The sequence below is a fragment of the Pinus tabuliformis genome, chromosome 4_2 (genome assembly GCF_031772625.1).
Source record: "Pinus tabuliformis cultivar Carrire ecotype Pingquan chromosome 4_2, CPIR1, whole genome shotgun sequence".
Classification (NCBI taxonomy): domain Eukaryota; kingdom Viridiplantae; phylum Streptophyta; class Pinopsida; order Pinales; family Pinaceae; genus Pinus; species Pinus tabuliformis.
The window spans coordinates 751,732,602-751,746,193 of record NC_142304.1 but is presented as its reverse complement, the minus strand read 5'-3'; the positions used below and the strand labels follow the sequence as shown (position 1 = coordinate 751,746,193).

Here is a 13,592-nt window from a genome sequence, read left to right as displayed (position 1 = left end):
GTGGAATGATGTTGGTATTGGTACTATATTGATCACTAAAAGAACCTTTATTGGTACTATATCGTTGCAGTCTTTTTACCCTTGGCTAATTCAATTTCTTTATTTTTTCTTGCCCCAACTTAGATACATATGTGTGACGTTTTCTTGTGATATTTTAGTTATGAGATGAAGTAATAAACATACATATTTGTGAACTCTAGGCAATCTACTGCATTTTGAAACTTTTTAGGTTGCAATTGTGATCAAACAATGTTATGTCCAAACTTTATTTAATTTTCCCAAGATATCATATGCATGATTTAGAAGTAAATACGTATAGAGAAATTTACTATGATATTCTAATATACTACCAAATGTTCTATGACGGTTTGTCTCAAAGGCTGGTGAATTGTTTGAATGTTAAACATGCAACTGCAGCAGTAGTTGAACTTCTTTGGTTTTTTGCACTTGAATTTAACTGGTGGCGAGGATGGACATGGATTGCAAAGGATTCCTTTTGAATGTGTGATCTGGATTTAATTGGATGTGATCCAATGGCTAGGAATTTGTTTTTTGTTGATCCATGTGCTTTGATGTGTTCTAATGGGAAATAAAATGGGTTGGGTGTCATTTATTGAAGTTATTGAGTTGGGTGTCATTTATTGAACATAGTGGGTTTAAATTTTATTGGGTTGGGTGTCATTTATTGAACACAATGAGTTTAAATGTTGAACAACACAAGAATTATGGTTGACATATATTCACTTTTATTATGTACAGGTATGGATATTTATTTTGGATACATAGCTTCAACTCTGATGAGTGGGGGTTAATGTGAATGCTACTTTGTACTTCTAGAATAGACCATTTTGGAAGGACTTATGGCTATAACTGTTTTGTAGTTCGGTCAATATGATTCGTACTCTTAAGTATTAAGATGATATTTATGGATAGTTGTGCACCCAATCAATGTTTGGGGAAATTTCAGACATAAATTAAAATGTATTTTCACTTAATGTTATTTACTTTTGTATAAATATTGGTTGCACAGGTCTCAACTTTTGAAGGTTTGGTGGGACTAGTACTATATCAATCACTGGTCATTGCACAACGTTAAACATTAGACATCTCTCCCCTAGATGTGGGATACAATATGTTTTTTCATGTGAAAAGAAAAACACTATGCTAGCCTAATGAATAACTATGTTGATGTGTCACGTTGTTGATCATGTGGATGTATCGACAATGAGTTGTTTCATTGTTGAAGATGCAAAGGTTGCATATTTTCCACATTATATGTAAATGTAAAAAACATGTATTTACATTTGTTATATTCAAATGATAAAATTTGGTATATTAGTATCTATTTATCATTTAAATAATGTTTTCCCATTAAATATTTAGAAAATTCTATTTATACATTTTTTTTAAAAGTACAAATTCCTAGTGCCGTTGTGAGGTAACTAACACCAAACATCATTCAAAATTTACAATATAGTTTTGTGTGTTTCATTCGGTGATGCATTCGTTACCATGACGAGAGTTTTAGCCAAATCCCTAGCCATCATGATTTTTCACCCAAATCCCTAGCCCCCTTTTCCATTGACACCTAATTATTCTATTTCCCTCTCACTCAAGACTAATTATACCAACATAGGTCCATCTTAACCACAAATCTAACTTGAGGAGAGAGGGATCAAATTTCATTTGACTAATTATACTAGCATAGATCCATCTTAATCACATATCTAACTTGAGTAGAGAAGGATCAAATTTCATATTGTGTAAACTTATTTGAGACTGCAAAAAACAACCTAATTCATCTTTTGTTATTGATATATTTTTAAATATATGTAAATATTAATTAATATTAAAATATTTTATTTATAACCTACATTGGATATTTCATTCTATACAACATTAAAATATTTTCTTTTAGCAATCTTTTTCTATATATAGATATATATGAAGTGATATCATGTATTAAATATCTTGCATACTTTCTTTGTACTTCTAATTACTTTAGATGAAATTATATTAGGTTATATGGACAATTAATAAAATATGCATAACAGTTTTTTCATTTTTATTATAGTCGACATTGTTTTTCTATTTAGAGATGGATATACTTATACATTGCCTTCACATTTGATATTGGACTACAGAATGATCATATTGACTCAAATTTTTATTTAATTATTAAATATTAAATATTATCAATTTCAAGGAGAAAATTAGATATATAATTTTGAATTTTCCACACAAATATATCAACTTTTTATCTGTTTGGTTTATTAATTTTTCCCTTTTCATGATAATTATTCTTCTTCTCATGGTTTTTTTTAAGGTCATAAATAAACATAAAAAAACCTCATAAATAAAAATTAATATCATTTTTTATTTAAGTACTGAGGGTCTTTCATTATTCTTTTTTCTCATAATAATAAAGAAATAATATTTTTTAAGTATTATTTTGCTACGGTGAAATAGTAATATCATTTTTCTAATTATTCTTCTTCATCATAATAAAAAATAAATATTATTTTTGAAATATTATTTTGCTAAGGCTTACAATTTTTAAATTATTATCTCCCCATGTTTAGTTTTTTAAAACATCTTAAATAAATACTAATACCATTTCTTTAATTATCTTTTTTGTCATGTTTCTTTTTAAAAACATCATGAATAAATACTAATACTATTTCTTTAAATTTGGTTTGCATCATGTCTTTAAATAAACATGCAATTACTTTCGCAGAAGAAACTCCACCTCAAAAATATAAAATTAACACATATATACAAAAACATAAAGCTCTACCATCATCTCAAACCTCACTATAACATCCACTTGGCATACCATAAAAAAATCATTAAAAAAAAATAACATAGAATTACATATTCCAATATTCCGTAAGCACTACCACAGGTTAATAATTATTATATCAAGTACTTGGATTTGATTAAGTGTTGTGAATTCCTCCCTAAGGTCTCAGTCCTGGTGATATTGAATGCATAGCCTTGTAACTTGACAATTTGTAACTTTGTGTTTGGAACTTGGATTATTTTTTCGTGTCGTTGATCTGTGTTTTTCCCACCCAACTTGGATCTGATTCATTTACATAATATTATGCATGGGTGTACCATTACCCATTCTCAGTTTTGCTAGAACGAAGGTGACCTACAACCCTTCCACCTCATCATGATCATTGATTTTTATTTCCATAATCTTGATCACATAGGTTGGGTGGATGGGAGCGGACTTAGGGCAACGAACTACCCCATTCCCCATTACAGTCAGTCATTTGCGCTGCATCTATTCGAAGGAGGAGGTTCCACTGTCAAGGGTTTGAGGTTTCTTGGTTTTCACACAAAAATCTATGCAACTCACCAGTCAGGTATATTTCTCTGGGCTTGTTATCTCCTTTACATTGAGTCGAATGGAAGAGGCACAATGTTTCTGCAAGAAATTTAGTAGAATGGGTTCCAGTTTGATTATAGGAATAACCAAATTCCTTATCATATCTTCTTCCTATATATGAGTTTGGGCTAAGCTCAGTTGGAATGATGGAACCCCAAAAGTGCTTCCTCGGCTATGATGACATAATCAACTCCCCTCAGGTAAATCCTTTACCATGTTACAATTTTTCGCTTTCCTTACACATTTTATTGTCATTCCTTTCCCTTATAGGTTCTCTTGGACTGAGTTTGGTGGGACTCGGAGGAGGCAGGGTTCGATGCTACTATTTTAGCCCCCGGGTATTTAGTATTATTACCTATTCGGCCACACTCTAGTATTTGTAATGCCAAACATTGTTAAATTCTGCAGGTTACATAATAGGGTTTCATCTTGCCCTTACGATTTTACTTTTATTTTCATCATTTTTTCTTCTATCTAAGTACGAGGAGTCCTTTAATATCTATGGCTGGTATTATTAATGTATACTATAAGTTGATCAAATCTTTCTAGAGAAGTTGGCTCCCTGAATTTGTTGCATGGCACATTCTGGCTTTTTTTGGTGTAACAATTTTATCTACAATCATAAAGATGTGGGTTTTTAGCAAATGTAAGTGTTCTCTTAAGTTTTCTAGTACTAAGGCTAGTACTAAGGCTAAAACTATGCATTCCTTCAATTTTTGTTGTATTTTTTTTTTCAATCAAAGTTTTATATATATTTTGTATAATTCGTTCTATTTTCTTTTGTTTATGTGAATTACAACTTTCTTTGCTCAAGACCCCATGTATATGGATTATGGGGTCAGTTGTATATTCTCTTTTTTATTTACAAGATACAAGGAGGGCAAGCACATGTTTTGATAAATATTATTTTCTATTTGAAGTTAATTTATCGTAAATAAATAAACCATAGAAAAATGTGTTTTTTTATTCTCAAGTTAATCATTTAGAAGGCTTCAACGCATCTTCGTTTTGGCTTTAACAACTAATAGTTTCCTTTTTCCATCCTTCCACTATAAATAAGTTATTCGTCTATGTTGATTTTCCCTTCTCGGGACTTTCCTTTGGCTGTCAGTAACTTACCCCAATTGATGCCTAATTAAGTGTAAATTACCCACAAGTAATTTTGTTCTAGTCATCCAATGCACTTTGTGAGTTTATGGTACTATAGAGGCTTACTTACAGGGAGTCTACCAACCTCGTTGTTTCAACACAACTTTTGGTTTACAGTCTCCTATAAACCCCTTTCCTCAAGTACTTGGTGCCCCTTAAGATCATTCCTAAATGTGATAATGTTTTGACTAAATGAATTTAAAATACTATCAATCATAGATAACAATTTCTTTTCAATAAAAGAACACAAAATAACATTTCAACTAGTTAAACTTCTGGAAAATTTAACTAGATTCTCGTTCTTTGATAGATTGAGCTTTTGTTGAATTTTGTAGCAAACAATCATTTTTAATAACTTGTGATAAAATTAATATTTCCTATACAAGATAATGATTTCATGGCCTATAGGTTAATGCATTGTCTCAGCTCCTCTGTATCACTTTGACTAGCAAAGACAGCAACCAAAACTTTTTCTTGTGTGGTTCTTGATCCCATTCTAGAAAAGGGTTTTCTAGGCTGCGAGTAGTTGTAGTTTGTTTGAACTATATTACTATATTCTTTAATTAATATGGAGATATTATTCTGATCTGCTCTGAACTTATTGTTATCTCTGGTACCTATGTTGATATGATATTTTCATCTGTGGATTTACTAGTTTGTGGTATACATCTATTATTTTCTTACATCTGAATATAATACACATATTTTTGGCTTTGTGGATACATGGTAATGTGCTAGTTGCTTTCTTCCACAAGTCATTTATCTTAGAACCAATGTTTCTAATTCTTTTTCTTTTTCGTTTTCAACTTTGTAAAGTATGATTTAGAGAATGCTTACATTCTCGAAAAGGGATTGTTTATGTTCATAAAATGTCTATTTTTGGCTAAATAATATTAGTTGGTTGTGTACTTGTTAGGTATGGCCATTTCGGACCTTGGACTCGATATTCTGGCTAGAACTGGTGTTGGCTGGCAAAGCATGTGGTGGCAGTATGCTATAATGTAGTTCTCGCTGAAGTGCGTAGAAAGTTGCATCGCACTTCTTGGATTTACTTTGGATCATGCCTGTATGGATCAACAAATTCAACTTTTTTTCTACTCATGGAAGTTATTTGTTTGAAACTCATTGGTGTTGGTCGCTTATTTTGATTTCTAGAATGACAGATTTTATGCGCTATAGTTATTGTTTGGATATGCTTCTTCTATGAATCTAAACACAAAGCATAAAATTATCAAAAAGAATAATCACACTATGTTAACCACAAGGTTGCAATATTTTAGCATACTTATTTACTAATACGTGGTGAATTACAACTCATAGACACACTTATCGTCATTTGGCTATCGGGTTATTCAAGATTTTGCATGTCTAGCTTTTAAATGATAATCATTTTTATTCTATTCCATTATTTCATGTGTCTGTTGTTATATTTATCCCTTATATAACACCATTTCCAAGGAAATTGTTAAGTTGCCTTTCTTATTAGTCCCTGCCATCTGGCATCCGGCAGGGACTATAGTAATCGATATGACCCCTAGTTAGCATTACTTCACCCCTTTTAGGAATCGATTTTTAGTAATTCGGAGTGTTGTTTGGCGATTAGATCAAGGTTTCAAGGATGTCTGCCCTCCCCGCCAGGATGCCGAAGGACTGCCATCTTATTTGGCCTCTTCCCGAGGCGGGAGAGGCCAAAGCTTAGGTTATTTCGGAAATAGGCGTGTATGTTTCGCTGTGACCGTCAGTGGTCTGATTTTAATGCTAACATTAATTCATCAATTCATATGCTAAGGTTTCTGCAAACAGGAATATGCTAAGGTTTGGCATATTCTCCGGCGGAAAGTGTTCAGCATGCAGGCGACGGCAAGTGTTCAGCATGCAGGCTGCATGCACTGCAGCTGTTGCATTAAAGCAACTTACAGATGCCTCCACTGGTGCTATCTTAGCTGCTTGTTGGTGTTCGATTTGGTCAGAAGAGCCTCTCCGCGACTGGTTTCGGCTTGGTCCGTCAAGCTGCAGATTCCCCTCCCTCGCCTCCTCGCCCCCGAAAAGCCTCCTCATCCCGAAAAATTGGGGGGTCCTGTAACTCCACGGCTTGTTTTACTGCCTTGATGTCTTGGGTTTATTTGCTTCCAATTGAGCTGTAGAATATGTTTCGGATGCTAATCTCCATTTTTCTTTGTGTTAACAGGAAAGAGGGACTGGTCAGGTGTGACGAGATGCAAGCCCTGGTCGCGTCATGGGTTCATTTGTCTATAGGTATGTGAAACCCTTTGCCTACATTACCTCGTTGACTCTTATCGCCTGGTTTTCCGATTCGAGTGCTAAATGTCTGCGTTAAGAATGAGGGCGGTACTGTTGATTAGGAATCTCTCTATTCATTGTTTTTTTTCTCCTTCATCATTTGCGAATAGTGTTACCAGAAATGATTTTCCTTTGATGTGGTGAAAGCGGCCTCTGGTTTTGACCTGTTGTTTCTAATTTCTTATTTTGTGGCCCTTGGTCGGGGTAGGACCAGTTTCCTCCACAGATTTACTAATTTACTTCCGTTTTAGTCTATCTGTGACAGGCTACCTTCCTATCGGCTCGTGACACTCGTTCTCGACCTGTATTGGGGTTTCCCTTTTTCCAGTACTGATGTTTACGACTTTATGACAGTTTTGAATGAATTATTCTAGGTCATATCCCCCTCTGTCCTTGTATTGGTTTTTCTTGACCCTACAGGACTTGGTATGATTTCGAAATTTCCTGACTTCATGTGCTCTAATCAGAACATATGCACTGTGCCACTGTTGACTGGGTTCAACGATCCTCCATTGGTTACCCACCAGAGTCATATGGAAATATAGTTTCCTCTGTTTTTGAACAAGAACACATCATGGTTTATGTATCCCGGCGTGTGGACGACCTACATTCTCATACTCTTCTTCACATGGATCATCGTACTCTCTCTATTCGGATGCACTGCTGGCACTGCCTGGACCATTGTCAATCTCTCCCATTTCGCGGTCAGTATTCAATTCATTGCTTTTCTGTCATTAATTTCCTGAAAATCGACTCTTTAGGGTTTATGTTTTGGGGCCGTAACAGGTTTCGTGCAAACCAATTACTTTTCATTACGTTTTTCTTTCCCACGGGCTTGAACCCTCTCGAGTGCAATCCCCTTTGTTTTCCCTTTTTTGGCTGTGTGATTGCTTTAACTATATTGGAATATGATCTCCAAACTGTATCAAAAAACTGTTCTTCCCAAAATTTCTTTCTATTAACACAAAAATAAGATCACTGTGATTACCACATCAATTCTCAATGAAAATGGCTACAAATTACATATATCAACTGGGAATTAAAGGAAGATATCTGTAGAATCTTGTTACGATTTAAATTTGAAACAAAGGTTTATGAGCCTTACATTGTGCTCGCCACAATAGGCCAATTAATGCGACTAGAGGCCTCATAAACAGAGCATGGCCTTAGAAAGCGTCTTTCTTGAAGATTCTTGTTGGTCTGTAATATGTGTAATGTTCTTAATACCAATCCAGTTTCTTGTTTGCAAGTCATTTTAGGAGAATTTGGTGGAATTCTCTTGTTAAAGGCATTTGGAATGCTTCTGATGAGATGACAATCTCATGAACATGCTAGAAATTGAAAATAATCTTAAAAGTCAAGTGCAATACATGCCAATGCACATGATATATCTGTGTGGTATAATGGAATCAGCGCTGAAAAATTCGGCTTCGCAAACGACTTGTCGATGCAGGAGTGCAAGAATTGGGTTCAGACTCTGAAAGAACTCGGCAGCAGAACTTATTCAAAAACGAGGGTTTTTGATCTCCTTTTTGGCGTTTAGTTTGACGCGGGCGGTTTTACCATCTTCCCACAAGTTGGACTTGCCAGGCAGTGAATAACCCACGAGTACTTGCAGGTCTGACTTACTGTTCGTGACTTTGACCTGTCAGCAGGATTCAGACTAAGGACCGATCTGAGTTTGATCTACAGCAGTACTCTGAAAACTTGACAATTTCTCCATATTCTAGCTTTGTGCTATGTTTTCCAACTATGAATGGAATTCTTCTAGTCCCCTCTTCCAAACATGTATGTCACGAGACACAACACTATGATCTTATTTAGAGTGGGGCAATGTTCCATTGTACAATAAGCTTGACCAAAGTGACCTATTTAATATTGAAATAGACATATACTCTATCTTCACCCTACAAGGCTTTTTAACATTTTCCTGTTTGTGTCAAATCAATTCTCTATCTTTCTGGGCATATACCTAGCTGCTGATTCCAACGGTAGAAGAAATGGCCTTTACAGTGAATTAGTTTCTGCCATAGCAAATCTGCGGTGAACATAGTAGCAATAAATGGCGCCCTTTGTAAGATTCTGTAAGATTACCATGCGCAAAGTTAATGACATCATTCAAAGTAGTCATTGCGATTTGAGCTTATTATGTCGTGGCACCCTTTTAAAATTCCTTTCATCTTTTGATATGCGATGTTCAACAGCACCCATTCATGTTTTGAACTATGAATTTTTCAAGATTAACTCATGCACCACTGATCAGATTTCCGGACTTTTTTGGACTGCATTGTGTTTTACCTGTTTTCTGGTTCTATTGTGCTTAACGGCTGCTATTTTTTGACGTGCTTTTACAACATCTTCTGGTTCATTGTGCTTGTGCTATTTTTTAATGTGATTTTGCAACATTTTCTGGTTTTATTGTGCTTAATTGGTGCTATATTTTGATGTGCTTTTACAACGTATTGATCATATCTTTTTATACAAAAATGGGGTATACGTAGATCTTGCCCTCTGTTTCCAGATTGGCTTGAATTACATCAGAGGTCAACTTTTGAGTCGTGGTCAAACAAAATGGAGATGCCAAATTATTGACAGTGCTAGAGTAGGGAATTATACTTCTTGGATATTATATTTCTTTTGTCAGACTTCCAGTTATTCCATTTGTGCTATATTCTAAGGGATTTTGCTATATTCTAAGGGAGCTTCACAAATTTTGACATTTTGCTAGTTGTGTCATCAGGCTCCTCATTTTATTGGTCTGATGTGGACACAGTAATCATCTTTGTTAATGTTGCTGAAGATATACATGTTCAGACGAATAGGTTCAATATTGATATTGCCTTCCCAGACACTTGGTAGTCATTCATTGGCTTGAAGGCATTTGAAATGTTTTATCCACATCACAAACAGAAATTCCACATCACAAACAGAAATTACCTGCAGAAATTTCATGAAATAAAGATACGTGATCTATTACAGGACAGTAAGAACTGCTTACACACAGGATGCTACCATCTTAGTTGTCTTCTATGCACTGTCTCCATAAAAGAAATTGGCTGCTACTACAAAAGCCTCATCCCGATACATAGGCAAGTGAGGTGACTGGCCATGATATCCCTACTCCATTGCTTATCTTCTTTAATTAGTGATTCAGAATCCTCATTAATCATTAAATGGCTTACATATTTGGTGCTTTATACTAGGGTGTTTTTCATTTTTTATTTAAGTTTTAAAAGCTCATTTTACTGTACTTTGATATCTATGGTGGATAATGTTTTCTTGCGTTTCAAGCAGCGAGCATCTGGATTGAGCTTTTACCATATATCCATTGTTGGCTTATGATTTTGCATGGCTGATTACATTGCTTGTTTTTATATAGCTACTTAAATCACCGCTGCTTGCCTGCTACATTTAGAGCAACTACTGCTTTGTGTCCTACAGTTCCCATCCCTGCACAAAACTCGTGACCCTTTTAATTTGTCATTGGGTTTAATTTATTTACTTCTCTGTGAATCCATATTTATATCTTTTACTAAAACAATGGTATCTTGTTACAAAGGATTTCAACAAGGCGCATGATTTGACTTGAAGGTAATTACTACACAATTTATCTTCCTTGTTTCCTTATTTACATAACTTATATCATTTTTGTTTACAATTACTAACGTAGTTTTCCTTCTCTGATTTTTATACAGATAAATATTGTACCAGTCTACCAAGTATTTTTTCTTCGATACTTTCGACTTGGATTCACAATATTATATAACATTTAGATGGTAAAATTTATATAACATTTAGTTGTCTTATCAGGTCGGATGTTCTTATAAACCTTAGTTCCTTGTCTGCTTGCACGTGACTCCTGAGTTTGAGACAAACACTAATTTTCCTAATGTTTGTTTTCAATTTAGTAATTATTTTTATTATTTCTCACTTGTAAAAAATTTACAACTACAGGCTTCTATGCCTATTGTATATTGTAATTTTCGAGGGTATTTTTTTTAACCCAAAACTATTGTTAATTAAAATTTATGGAGGTCAATTTCGACTTACACTATTGTTTAAGAAATTTTCTCCATAATTATAAACAAGGAATGTTTATAATTTTCAACTCTTTGACTATATAAATACATTTCATATCTTTACACATTCAATGCTCCTTATGCAATGGCTGCTCTCTCTTGTATTTTTCTGTATAAATAGGTCTTATGACTGCTCAGTCTTCTGCCGCGTGCACATACACAATGGTTATACTTTTCAACTCTTTGACTATATAAATACAATTCATATTTTTATACATGCAATGTTCCTTATTCAATGGTTGTGTTCTCTTGTATTTTTCTGTGTAAATAGTTTTTATGACTGCTTAGGGTACACAGATAGGTACAGAGTGTTTCTCATTGATTATCATTTATAGACATACAAGGAGCTTCTCTACTAAGTTTTGTTTGTATTAGAGCTTGCCAGCATAGCTATGACACATCTCAACTTAGTGCAGGGACTCACTGCATCGCAGCTATCCTTGTTTGAATTATAGAGCACTGAGAATGACTATGGAGACTATTATAATTTTACTTGCCTATCATTTTCCTTTCTTGTAGCATTGAGTTGGACGATGGGTTGTCTAAGTACAGGAATGCTCGAAGAAAATATGTGTTTGCAATAGGATCAGGTCAGTTGAAATGCAGGCTATATTGAGAATATACATATTTCTAATTTCTAAATTATTTTTTTGTAATTTCAAGATTTAAAAAGATATTGGTGAGTATCTGATCAGTTTGACTGTCCTCATAAAATTTAAACCAATTGCAAGTAATTATGTAGTATCTCATTCCAAACCTATTTCATGTGTCTAGCGAAAAATGGTGTGGCTTTCTACTGAAGCTCTAGCGTAAGCATAGTGGCCAATTTAGTAAAATTAAAACCCAAAAACCAAATTTGAAGATTTTAATGTTTCTACATGTTTTCATCAGGGATATTATTGTTTTAAGCTATGAGAGTTGATTTTTTTTATTTTTTATTTATATTTGCTATTATTATTTATTTAAAATATCATCAATCATAGATAAACATTTATTTTCAAGAAAAGAGCACAGAATAACATTTCAGGTAGTTAAATTTCTGCAAAATTTAACTAGATTTTCAATATTTTCAAAAGATTGTTGTTCTAAAAATTATCTCTTACATAGACATAATAAATTTCCTCAAGAAATATTTAATCTATCTTCATCTGAGAAAATATTAGAATATATTTTATCTGTTTTTATTTATTTTTTATCTATTGTTATCTTGACCACAAATTTACAGAAGGGACCACTCCACCCTTCCAACAAGAAACTACCTATTACGCCAAGTTTTCTCCCCGTGCTCCTCAGTTCTAGAGAAGTCGCAGAGTCAAAAAAATTTCACAATAATTCATCGGCTTGAGGACCCTTTGTCCAACCCAGAACTATTCACAAAATCTCTCTGCATTTTTCTTTATAGATTTCCACCGATCTCTCCATCTCGAGAAATATTTTTCCTTCACCCTTTTTGATAGTGTCCTATCCTTTTTTTCTTTTCCAAACGAAATCAGGCCTTAACTGTCAACTTTCTAGTAAAAGAGAATTATCAAGGTTGCTTCCGTAAATTCAAGGACTCCACTAAATTCCAAAACAGCTAGGTTAATTATTTTCTACTAATTCCCTTATTGGTTAGCTGATTTACAAATTCTACCACCCTCATAGTAGTGTTAGTATCCATCACTAGTTTTAAAATTCATAACAAATATAAATATAAAATATATTTTGGTTTAGTTTACTAATTTTTTTTATATAGTTGATTAATTTATTAGGCCTTAAATGATGAGGAAACTAGTCTTAAACTTCATAACAAATATAAATATAAAATATATTTTGCTTTAGTTTAGTTTAATTCTTTTATAGTTGATTAATTTATTAGACCTTAGTGTAATTTATTAAGCTTAAGTGTAATTGTCTATAGATTTTTTTTGGCATTTTTTTTTAGGTTTTTCTTGCATATTTGATTGGTTTAAGTTGTTTAGAATTTATTAGAAATTTATTAAAATCACATGTTTGAGTTGAAAATTCTCTAAAATTCAAGTTCCCTAGAAATTTAGAATATTTTCTAAAATATAAATAGACATATATATATATATATATATTAAAACCTCATTATACATAACAAAAAAGAAAATTTAACCAAAAAAAAAATCAACCCAAAAGTCTAGAGCCAACTATTCATTAGATTCATGTTATATTACTTAAATTTTAACATGTTACATTAAATATCATGCTATTTAATTAATAGTTTTAATAGTTTTGCTGTGTTAATAGGATTTGATTTTAATGTTATTAAAAGATTAGTTATTTCACATTTACAATTAAAAAAGATATTCAAATCATTTGTATGAAAAATTTGATAGAAATTATGTAAAAATGGTTTATTGCACCACGAAAATTCTCCAGTGCACATAGAAACACTTATAGCCACTTCCTACTCACCAAGTCTTTTCCCAACCAAAGCCAAAATATTGTAATGTGTGGTGAAATTAATAAAATGTTCTTTCAAACAGTTGTAATCTCTACTGAAATTAATAAAGATGTTTCATAATCTTTGATTATTTCCTCTGTTTCGAGCTATACACAGTATATGAGAAGTGATAATAAGCTAGTAGAAGTGATAGTTGAATCTACTATGGAGCTGTGCCTTTGCAATGAATCATTACCACATTGAAGCCAAGAGGGCG

At 33.2% G+C, this 13,592-nt stretch overlaps 2 long non-coding RNA genes across 3 annotated transcripts; both read left to right on the top strand.

Annotated features, from left to right (window-relative positions):
• Positions 1-6,586: 6,586 nt before the first annotated feature.
• On the top strand, positions 6,587-7,212 carry LOC149171773 (uncharacterized). 2 transcript variants are annotated; one of them, XR_016259581.1, is made up of 2 exons: positions 6,587-6,802; positions 7,113-7,212. It is a non-coding gene; the product is annotated as an uncharacterized LOC149171773 (long non-coding RNA). The 2 variants fall into 2 exon arrangements; XR_016259580.1 differs by having other exon boundaries at positions 7,099-7,212.
• Positions 7,213-10,338: 3,126 nt separating this feature from the next.
• Positions 10,339-10,770, top strand: LOC149171772 (uncharacterized). The gene is made up of 2 exons (XR_016259579.1): positions 10,339-10,438; positions 10,543-10,770. It is a non-coding gene; the product is annotated as an uncharacterized LOC149171772 (long non-coding RNA).
• The last annotated feature ends 2,822 nt before the right edge of the window (positions 10,771-13,592 follow it).